The following is a 12,372-nucleotide window of genomic DNA, read 5'->3' as shown; positions in this document are numbered from 1 at the left end:
TAATTTAACAAATTTATTAACTCTTATTAGTGTAAAAAAAATTAACTATAAAAGAGCCACAAACTACAAGGTACACTAGTAACCCACAGGAAGAAAAGCCCCAAACCGAAAAGCCCATGTCTGCAAACATTTCACAAAGCTACATTCTCCTCAAGACACTCTTCTCACAGCCTGTCCAGAGAAGCTTCTGCTGAGAAGCAAAGGGCAAACCACCTCCAGAAACCAGAGCATTTGGACTTGTGTGGCGTCTCTGACGTCACAAAGGCATCTCAGTGAGTTTTGTCCCCTGAGATGGGAGCAAAATGGAGTAATTCCTGTTCTCTAATTGTAAAAGTCAAGTGCTATCCCAGAGCCAAACTGAGAGAAAGATACAGGAAGAAAGATACAGGCAATCCGGGGCAAAACAGGAAGGGCAAGAGGGTTCCGCAGACTTGAATGGACCACAGACAAACCCAGCAGGTATTCAGAAAAGAAAAACAACATCTCTCCCCTCTGACCAAGTCGCATTGCTATCCTGGGAAGGCAGCCATCGTTTAGCAAGCACTCTCTCTTCCTAGGCTCTCCTTGGAGAAGGATCAAACCCTCAGCTAGGGAGCCCCGTGTCTGTGACCCCAGAGACCTCGAACGATCGTTTCCGTTTGTGCTTGGCGTTGTCACAGATGCTGCTGGTTCCCTTGCTGACTCTGGCTCAAGGACCCATTGCCATCCCTCCAGAATGACTTCCCTTTGGGGTCCCTTTCCAGGTTCTCTCAACTCTGGTTCCTGAAACAGCCTTTTGGTTTGTGGTCTTCCATTTTTCAGTAGCTGAAGGAGACACTGTCAGGAGGTGCAAGGAAATATGTTGTGGAAAGGAGCTGCTTTTTACCCGCCTCGGCCAGCATGAAGCCAGAAAAAGCAGTGTTCTTTTCATGGCTTCACTCTGGGTCAATGTGGGCCAGAGGGAAGCAGTGGAGTAGGCTCTTCTGTGGCCAAGGACAGAGGAAGCTGTCTAAAATCAATATATGGAGTTGTCTCACACCATCAGTTCTCACTTTCAATATTTTAACCAGACTTTCTGCCCCTCTCCTTCTCTGCCTGCCCTTTCAGCTGGAGAGCACTGTGGATTTCACAGAACAGCGAGCATCTGAGAAATATTGGGACTTAAGGAAGTGGTAAATTATGCAGATGCTGTTGATAAACGGGGTCTGTAAAGCCAGCTGTCTGTCGCTATGCCAAAGCCTTGGCTCAAACAAATGGTCATAGCTCTTACAGCCAGCAGGAACCCCGGAGACCATCAAATACAGACACCCTTCTTACAGATGAGGCAGAGAGAGTAAAGGTGCTTAAGTGTCTTGTCCAGGGTCATTCAGCTGCAATTGGCAGAGCCAGGATGCTGAGCCAGGTCTTTTGACTGGAGGTTCTGTGTTGTTGCCATGATCCACATGTGCCGTGATCCACACATGAGCAACTGGCTGTCCATAGGCTGGGATTTTGTGAAAGGATTGCTGCACCCTTCTTTGAGCTAGCCTCAGCAAGGGAAATGTCATACACACACACATAAATACACACACACACACACACACACACACACACACACACACACCCCCTATGTACAGTGCCTTTTCAGTCCTCAAGTCAGAAAGCAAACCCTGGACTTCCTGGTGGCTCAGTGGTTAAGAATCTTAAGAATCTGCCTGCTAATGCAGGGGACACAGGTTTGAGCCCCGGTCCGGGAAGATCCCACATGCTGCGGAGCAACTAAGCCCATGCGCCACAACTACTGAGCCTGCGAGCCACAACTACTGAACCCGTGTGCCGCAACTACTGAAACCCGCACACCTAGAGCCGGTGCTCCGCAACAAGAGAAGCCACCAATGAGAAGCCCGCGCACCACGACGATGAGTAGCCCCTGCTCGCCACAACTAGAGAAAAGCCCACGCACAGCAACAAAGACCCAACACAGCCAAAAATAAATAAATAAATTTATAAAAAAACAAACAAACCCTTAAGCCTTTGGGCTTCTAACAAGCTGTGCACAACCTTCCCTAGCCAGTAATTGGGAGGTTTCTATAATATCAAACAATATATCAGCCATTCATTTGTCTAAGACAGTGAAAATTTTGACCAATCTGAAAAAGTTACCTTTACACGTAACTCCATTGTAATTGCTCAAAGGTGTTCTCAGGTTTTGAGAATTTCAGATGGTTTAATAAATACTCCTTGCTGTTTATCTTTTGACTTTGGTGACTCCCAGATGAGCCTTGTCCAAAAAGAAAAAAAAAAGATTTAGGGAAAGGAAAAATTACGGACTTTCAGCTAAAAGGCTGGATTTAAAAGTTTTATTTGGCTCACATCGTGTTTGGCCTGGGAAGCAAGAGTTTTCCCTCAATTCTGGTCTAGAATTACATGTCTTACCATTTTTCCAGATATCTCATCTTTTCTTACAGATGTCACTATTATAATAAATTTGTTGGAGTAAGACATAGGACTGGCTGGGAAAGGTCAAAGGGCACAGAGAATCCCATTTCTTGAGCAACAATCTGGTCAGGGATGGTCACTTACTCTTCATACATTGGTAGCTGGCAGTCAGTGCTGGCTGTGAGCTGAGACTCCCACTTACAAGGGAACTAAAAAGTCATCATTTTCCTAGCTCCCAAGGAAAAAGCAGGGTTCTGCTGCCATTGAATAAGGGGAGTTCCAGTATCACCCACAGATGCTGTAGGCAAAATAAAATCAGATCTTACCAATCCACTACGGTCTTCCCTGCTGATGACCCTTTCTCAGATACGAAAGTTACCTGCCACAAGGGAAATGTGCTATCATCCACCCCAGAGAGGCATTTCCTCTCTCTCCTTGTACTCAAAGCATTACTTGGATGGCAAGTTTGGTGGACTGGCATTTGGAGGATGAAGGAGAGGGGAACAGGTCAGTGGTCTGTGCTATTATCACCACCATCACTCTCTCAGCCAGCACTGATTGTCACTGGGTCCGCACAGGACCTTTGGCGACAGCTCCCTCCTTGATAAAAGCAGCCCTCAAGGCTCAGAGGCTCAAGACCTCTCTGAGAAGGACCCCGTCTCTGAGTGTGTCTGACGACACTTTACTGATTATGCGATGAGGAGCTAGGGAGCCGGGTGTCCTGTCTTCCTGTCTTCTGGCTCCTGGACACACCAGAGTAGTCTATGCACTCTGGCTCTACACTTACCTTTCCATTTTTACCTCTCTTCCCTCCTCCATGCAATCCAGTTAGAGAATCAAATCTTAAATCAACCAATCTGTAACTGAAGAGGAAGGAGGGGTAGGTACAATCTAATGGCGGTCATGATGTATCTGTTTTCTAAGTCTTAAAACACTTTATTTCAACTTAAAAAAATATAAGTGTACCATTTAAATTGTATACAATATATATTGTATATTAAATATATAATACATAATCATAAAAATAGAAAAAAACATAAATATATAAATATACAAGGTATTGGTCAATGTGTAAGGCCAAGGCCTTTTCTTTTGGTGTGAGTACATTATTTGATGACCTGTAAAATCGTCTGACACCAGCCATACCCATAATTCATTGCCTGACATTCCCAACTTCAATTTTTTAAAGATGAACAGAAATTTAAAGACACTTCCGTATCAGTTAAAGGATAAAATTTTTCTGAATTTCTATTCCTTTTTTTCCAGCCCTTGTCTAACACACGTAGTTATCGCTTATCTTTAGTTTGTGGCAATGAATATTTTGTGAGGTCTACAACAGTGGTCATAAAATAAATAGAACCATAACATCTTCTATCACTGATTTCATGTGTGATCATGTTTCATTTAACATTTGTAACTTTTGTTCTCTCTGAGAAAGGCACACTATAAAATGGGGAGAGAAATTCAAATAAAAACTGGTACACAAATGTTCATAGCAACACTGTTAAAAATAGCTAAAAGGTGCAAATTACCCTAATGTCCATCCACTGATGAATGGATAAACAAAATGTGGTCTGGCCACATGAGGGAATATTATTCAGCCATAAAAAATGAAATACTGATACATGCTGTAACATGGATGAGCCTCAAAAATACTGTACTAAAAAGAAGCTAGGGCCTCCCTGGTGGCGCAGTGGTTGAGAGTCCGCCTGCCGATGCAGGGGACGCGGGTTCGTGCCCCGGTCCGGGAGGATCCCGCGTGCCGCGGAGCGGCTGGGCCCGTGAGCCATGGCCGCGGAGCCTGCGCGTCCGGAGCCTGTGCTCCGCAACGGGAGAGGCCACAACAGTGAGAGGCCCGTGTACCGCACAAAAAAAAAAAAGAAGCTAGACATGAAAGGTCATGTATTTTACGATTCCATTTATATGGTATATCTAAAACAGGTAAAGCCATAGAGACAGGAAGCAGATTAGTGGTCATCAGGGTCTTGGAAGAAGGATGATATGGGAGAGACTGCTTAAGGGGCACAGGGTTTCCTTTCAGGGTGATAAAATATTGGGGGACTAGATAGAGGAGGGGGTTGCACAACATTGTGAATGTACTAAATGCCACCGAGTTGTACACTTTTAAGTGGTTAATTTTAGGTTATGTGAATTTTAACTCAATACAGAAAAAGAATGGGAGAGAGGGAATAGGTCCTAAGAACTTAGGAATAGGTGTCCCCCAGCACACACCCACTTTCACTCATGTGGTACACGTACAGGTACATACATGAGTGATGTCCGTGACCTAGGGCTTCCTTAGCAGTGGGTCCTTCTGCCTTCCCAGAGGTTACTGCACAGTTACTCCTTCGTTCTGTACCAGGGGCCTATTGATCTCTCAGACCCTTAGCACCACTGTAACCATCTTACGATCGTCAATTTCTCCCTACCCAGACTAAATCCCATTCTCCTCTCCTCAAAGTCTGCACTAAAGGGACTGCCAGGATCCAGCCTTGATTGGCCATTTGGGACACTCTCCTGAGATGACCCCAAGAGGTCTCACTGGGCCATTTCCCACTCCATGAAAGTGACCAGGGGCGTAAACTGCATATCCCTCCACCATTTGCATTCACTGAAGGACATTACTTCCTTTCCAGAGCACAGATGGGCCACATCTGGAGATGAACACACCAACTGCTTCTCCCAAAACGTAGATGTCGTAAGCTAAGCCCTGCTGGTGCTGCACACATTAGCCACACTGCCGTGCCTGGAATATGTATCTCAGGATTGGGTGGGCTCAGCGACCTCTGACTGAAGTTGCCAAATGTTCCACAAGAAGAGGAAGAAAAAGAGCTCCAATGGGACAGCTGAGCTCTGAACAGGAGTTTCTCCCATCCTTATCTCTGGGAGCCCTACATAAAGCAGATCCTGCCCTGGGAGCCCATCATGAGATGCGGTAAGCCTCGGAGAGGAGGATTGAGGCTAACAGAAAGCAAATGTCTTCTTTGGCAACATCCACAGCTGACGTCAGTGTATTTTTCTCTCCATTGTTAATGAAAAAAAGGTTATAAGAAGACAGCTCTGTGGAACAGGCTAAATACAAAAATGCTCTGTTTGACTCTGATCATTTGCACTTCCTATGATAAGCAACACATGGCAGCAACCCTATTGTGTGAATGTACTAAATTAACAATTTAAAGATCTTTGCCACAAAAGTTTATCTGCTGGGGAAGAAAACGGCAAAGGACTAAAACAAGAAGAATGACTCCAGCAAAGACACAAATATATGTTTGAACGTACGTAATGAGCATGATTCCGTTGGTAACCTGCTGTCCCCAGATTCCCTAGTTTCTGATGTTACCCTTTAACATCCAAATGAAATGGCTGGAACCTCCATCCCACGTGCTGTGGGAAAGACTCCAACCCCTGCCAGGAATTGCTTGGGGGGCAGGGGGAGATTTTCATTCTGTAGACCTGTCCAGGCTGAGCCTTCTTTCCGGCCATCACATTCAGCTCTACAGAGGTCGCCCTCTCTCACTGTCCTATTTCACGCCTTGCTGAACACAACCCAATGCACTTTGTCCCCCAGAGAATCACGAACCCAGGGTTGTTGTGCATCGCCTGCTTTGACTAAAAGTTGGGGACATAGGAGGAACTGACAGCACAGTAAGGTAAATGGCAACAAATAAAACTGTATTAGACATCCCTTGGTTGTTCCCTGGGGTAGGGAATTTTTTCCTGCTGGTCATGGTCTGTCCCCCAGACTGCAGCTTGTCACCAACGTCTTGCCTTCCTCTACCCTCCTGAGACGCTTTTCCTATGAACTCGAGTTCCCAGCTTCAACCCTCCTAAATAGTGCTTATTTTCTGACGTAATGCCGTTACCTACCACATCGCACGCATGCGCACACACACACACTCTAAACTATTCTCTGGGTCTAACTTTGCATCTCCAAATACCCCCAGTTAGTGTGCTCTACTAAACAAAGGATCTCCGCCTCCAAATCTCCACCTTTTGATAGCAGAAAACCCTCACAGAAGCTTCCAAGTTCCAGGATTTCCATCACCAACCTATATCACAGGTTATACCATTGGAGGGAGGGACAGGGTCAGTTTTTTGAACTGTGCAGGGAAAGGTGCAGGGGGGGGGGTTGCCTATTCAAAACTGGAATCATATTTGAGGGAAAGGGATGAAATAGATACTACGTAGGCAACCAGTAGTTTCCCCTAGGTTTCTACCTCAGATCTTTGTAAATGGGGTAGGTGTGTGTGAATAATAACAGATTTGTTCCCCTTAGCTAGAACAAGTCTGGAAATATCGTGGGAGCATATTGCTCTGGAATCAAAGGAGATTTTATGGGCAATAGAAATGGATTATGCAAAAATATTAAGGAATCTCTAAACAGATCAAACAAGCTCCAAAACCCTGCATTCAAGCTAACATATGGAATGATGTTTATGCCTCAAGCTTGAGAAATAATGTTTTGTTTAACTCAATATGGAGGTGTACGATGAGAGTAACAATAATGAATTTGTGTGAATTGTGAACAGGAGTGAATTTGTAGTTTTTCAAAACTGCATTCTAATGTGTTGTCTCATTTGATCGTGCTTAAATGTGCTACAACTAAGGGAATCATTCTGCCAGTTTAATTTTTAAAATATTTCATTTTCATTGATTAAGCCACTGTTTTATGGAGATATTCAGCCTCCTCAAGTGCATTCTGACTTCAAGAAGCTGGTTAGACTGCCCTGAGAACCATGAGGAAGAAGCAATGGTTGATGATTTCAATCTGGAAAAAGGAAGAAAGATCAACCATTTTTATAGTTCTTCCTAGAGGAATCGCATTAAAACTAAATAATCTGGGCTTCCCTGGGGGCGCAGTGGTTGAGAGTCCGCCTGCCGATGCAGGGGACACGGGTTCATGCCCCGGTCTGGGAGGATCCCACATGCCGCGGAGCGGCTGGGCTCGTGAGCCATGGCCGCTGAGCCTACGTGTCCGGAGCCTGTGCTCCGCAACGGGAGAGGCCACAGCAGTGAGAGGCCCGCATACCGCAAAAAAAAAAACTAAATAATCTTATGTGAGTACTGGCAACAATTTTTCCTCTTCACGAAAGAGTTGCTGCTTCTGAAATTTGGGGGAAAGTCATAAAATATCTATTAATTAGTTTTATTTTTAAATATTACTTAATCAATCTAAAATGTTTTTAAATTATTGATTCCCAATATAGCCAAGCCAATCTTTTACCCTTAGTCAAAAAAAAAAAAAAATCGGATTAAAATACATTAGAAACATCCAACTGAACAGAAATTGTTTATGAATATGATGCCACAGAAAATAGTCATCTCAGGGTCCTCCTACAGAAAAGTCCACAGTTCAACAGCTATATCTAACTTTCAATACATCAAATACATCAGTTTGTCAGAATGAAATTCTCAGAATACACATGTATGTCCTTTGAAGTATAGCAAATCCCTTTAGAATGTTTATTATACCTGTTGAAGGACGTTTACACTAAAACAGGTCAAAATGTAAATTCAGGAAGTCAAAAAATACCATGAATTTGTAATAGCCTAAGACAAATTTGGCTACCTAGAGTTCGTGGGATGTGCTCTGTAAGTTAGCTTCCATCTGTGTACACTGTGAACAAATTAAAATTTCCACAAAAGCAAGTAATTTTCACATCTCCAATTCATGCATTCTCCTGAAAACTCATGACTCTAGCAGATCCAAGGAAAGAAACCACTGAGAAAAGGCTGTAATAATTTTAGGGAGAACATTTTACAGTTTGTGTTTCACTTCAATTATCTCTTTGCTTCTTGTGGATGTTTGATTTATTACTGCTGTCAAGAAAACTCCTCGGTTTCTAGTAAGAAGCTGAAGAAAAGCTGAGACGCCCACATCCCAGATGTCCAAGGTTCCAGACACATGGCATCTGTGCAAATATGAGTGATAAAGCTCTGGTTTCCAATCTTAGTTGATGAAAATCAAGCTTTCAATTTTTCCTATCCCTCTAGTGGTTATATCCCTTTTGAACTTTATATTTTAAAGTTTAAACCTCCAGGAATATTGTAAACCAATGAGCCAAAGATTTTATTTGAAGAAATAAAATTATTTTTAAAAGTATCACATAATAACAATACCCCAAATCTCTATGAAGTAGATTTAGGAAAACAATCCAAATCTCAAGTAACCCCAAATCTCCAGAGATAAACACACTTTTCTCAGGAAGGGAAAGACAGAAACACTGGAAAGCAAATCTATATTCAAAAAGTTTCAATCTGAAGCATTCTGGCTAATGAAGTCTCAGAGGCTTATTCAGAAGACTTTATATCTACTAATAATTATAGCCATCAAGTTTCCAGAAGGTATACAATTTTGCATTTTGTCAGAAGTTTTCAGGTTTGTACATATTCTTGGGAATACTTAGTCTCAGTCCTACTTTGGGGGTCTTTTGGGGAGACTATGGTTGGGGACCAATAAATATGTATCCTAAGGGGTTTTACAAGTGGTTCCGAGCTCTCCATGTGCCTGTACTGGGCACTGTTAGCTTCCTGCACAGAATCTTTCTTCCTTCTTCCTTCCTACCAACTTAGGTTGAGCTCCCGCAGTAGCAGAACCTGAGGCAGGGATTTGTGGGCTAGGAGTTTGTTTGAGAGGTGATATGAGGAAACACTGGTAGGAGTGTGAGGACGTGACACAGGAAGGGAAGGGAAGGGAAGGAAGTAAATACAGTGTGTGGATGAGCCGATTATCACTGTGAGCAACGAACTCGGTACCCTTGGGGACCTAAAGGAGATGGTGGAACACACTTAAGAGTTTTCCCTCCAAAGGACAACATAAATTCTCATCCATTGGTGACTGAGGGCTGCTTCCAGGAGAATCAATTCCTCAGCACTTTTCAGTCTGCCCCACATGCAAGCCAAACATGTTCTTGTGAAATCCCTCAGATAGAGCAAATCCCAGAGAAATCCCTCCGAGAGACAGAGAGAGAGAGAGAGAGAGAGAGTAACAGACACTTGCCTAGGAAGTTATCAGCATGCATGAAAAATGGTGCCTAACAAGATGAGGGCAGGTATCAATCATCTCTGCTACACTAAGCAAATACCAATTTTGTCCAGATATCCACTGCTCCCCAAAACACTATTGCCTCAGGAGAATGTGGCACCCATAGCTTTAAGGATGACTGAGACTGATATAAAATAATCTCATTTACATTTACAGTGATTTCAGAAATGGACCTGAAATTTATGGCAATTAAGTTATGGTTAGAGGTCGTCAGAAAGGAAGGAAGATTCTAGGGAAAGTTTCTTACTGTTAAAAATACATTGTCTCTCTTTTTCCAGGGACAATGTCACGTCTTGTGGTGAGTGCTGGAGCTGCTGCAGCCATTTTGCCCCTTAATTGAGGAGGAAGCCAGCATTGAGAAGAGTTGTAAAGAACCTGTTCCTGACATTATTGGGCACATGAATCCACCGAGCCTGAATCCTGTCTTACTTCTGCACAGCTATTAACGAGGTATTTCCTTCTGTTTAGGCCAATGTGTTTTAAGTTTTCTGTTTCTTGCTGCAAAAAGAATCTTCAACAATATTACCTATAGACTGAACAGGTAATATGAATTACTCATATAATTTCTACTACTTCCAGTGCTGTTGAGATTGAAAAATATTCATTCACAACTGTTACTAAAGTATTGATAATACCTATCCCATTTATTTCCTCAACCAAGAGCTAGTAAAAATACCACAATTTGTAAGAGGGTTCATATAAATTTTTTATCTTAAAGAAGGACCCTTGCACTTGAAAAAATAAAAAAACCATGGCTGAAGATAATGAGAAATACGCTATTTTATGGTTACAAAAGACCAACCCATTCTTAACATTTATATAGACTTTATCATTTATAAAACATTTTCATACCCATGCTCTTGCTTTTACAGCAAAGTTGTAAAGAAGTTTAAGCTAGTATTTTTATCATTCCCAAGTTATAAACATGTATATACATGAGGAAAGTGGGGCTCCAGGGTGGTAAGTGACCTGTTCATCGCCTTACAACTCTTAGGAACTTACTTACTCCAAGTCTCAAACCCAGCTCCTCTGATTAGAAGTACCAAGGTGTGTTCTTAGCTGTGAAGCCTGATAGCTAGTGAATCCTTATGCATTCCATCCTCTGTCCTTACTGGTCAGAAAAGTCACCTACCGCTTTTAGTTAAGGAGGATGAGATCCTATTAAGAAGTAAGACACCAGAATAGAAGTTTACAGTGCAAATGAATTTCCAAGCACTTCTGGTAAACAATTATGCTTAAAAGGGCTGCTTTGAGGAGCACTGGAGTGTTCAACAGCCATCAACTTGCTTTCTGGAAATCATGTAGAGGGGGAAATGTCATGAAATTTTCAAACAAACAAAAAACTTATACTTAGGGCTTCCCTGGTGGCTCAGTGGTTGAAAGTCCGCCTGCCGATGCAGGGGACGCGGGTTCATGCCCCAGTCTGGGAAGATCCCACATGCCGCGGAGCGGCTGGGCCCGTGAGCCATGGCCGCTGAGCCTGCGCGTCCGGAGCCTGTGCTCCGCAAAGGGAGAGGCCACAACAGTGACAGGCTCGCGTACCGCAAAAAAAAAAAAAAAAAAGAGATAGTTTTCCTTGATTTAGGCTCACCCTGGGTTTACATTTCTGCATTGTTCTATACTACTTTAATTCATTTGGTTTTATTTCCATTTTATAATTCAAAGAGTAATACATGCTTGAAACGCACAACATGAAAAACTAAGAAAATAGTTTTTTGATTTTTTAAATGCTTATAATAACATAAAAGAAGGCATGAATACATGAAAGCACAGAGCGTGTTCCTGGATAGGAAGACAATATGGTTAAGAAGTCAATGCTCATTCAATTAATGTAAACATTTAATGTAATTTCCATTGAAATCTCAATGGGATTTGTTTTTGTCAAAATAATTCTAAAGTTTTTATCTGTCAGGTTTAAGTTGAATTCTGATTAATAGAAAATCCCAAATAACAGTGGCAAAAACAAACTTAGACTATTTTTCTCTCAAGTAGGCAGAACCCCTAGGTAAGAGGCATAGGGTTGACCTAACCCTTCTTGTATCTGGGGATTTGGCCCTTTTCACCTTATTACTCTGTCATTCCCAGTGCGTGGCTTCCCCTCGGGTCCAGGATGGCTGCTCAAACTTCAGCGGTGATTGTCTGCAGGAGGAAAAAGGAAGAGGGGGGAGGGCATGTTCCTTTCCTTCAGAACTCTCCTCAGAAATTGAACACACCACTTCTACTTAAAATCCATTGGCCAGATATCAATCATACAGCCACACTTAACTTCCAGGGAGGTTTGGAACTGTAGTCATTATTCTTGGCAGCAGGTACTCACCTAAAACCTGAGGGTTTTATTAGTATGAAAGAAGGTGAGAGTGGGTTTTTTTAATATTTTACCTTTTATTATTATTGGCCTTTTTTTTGGCATGGCATGTGGGATCTTAGTTCCCCAACCTGGGATCGGACCGCACCCCCTGCAGTGAAAGTGTGGAGTCTTAACCACTGGACCACCAAGGAAGTCCCAAAAATGGCTTTTGAAGGACTGTTGGCAATGTCTATCATATCATTTGCCTTCTATATTAAATAGGTACAATTATTAAATTATACCTACTGAAGAATTAAATAACAGATAAATTGATCAAAATATAAATCTCAAGAGTTTGTAAGAATTTAGTATATGATTTTTAAAAGGCAGTGGAAATTAAAATCCAGAGGAAAAATTCCAGCATATGGGATGGGGAGAAAAGGGTTACTACTTTTAATATTTAAAGAGCCCTTACAAATTAGTGATGGCACTATTTACAAAAGCGAAGACATGGAAGCAACCTAAATTTGTCTATCAACAGATGAATGGATAAAGAAGATGTGGTACATATATACAATGGAATATTACTCAGTCATAAAAAAGAATGAAATAATGCCATTTGCAGCAACATGGATGGACCTAG

The sequence above is a fragment of the Tursiops truncatus genome, chromosome 5 (assembly GCF_011762595.2).
Source record: "Tursiops truncatus isolate mTurTru1 chromosome 5, mTurTru1.mat.Y, whole genome shotgun sequence".
In the NCBI taxonomy this organism is placed as follows: domain Eukaryota; kingdom Metazoa; phylum Chordata; class Mammalia; order Artiodactyla; family Delphinidae; genus Tursiops; species Tursiops truncatus.
The sequence above is the reverse complement of the archived record's forward strand: the minus strand, read 5'-3'. Positions refer to the sequence as shown.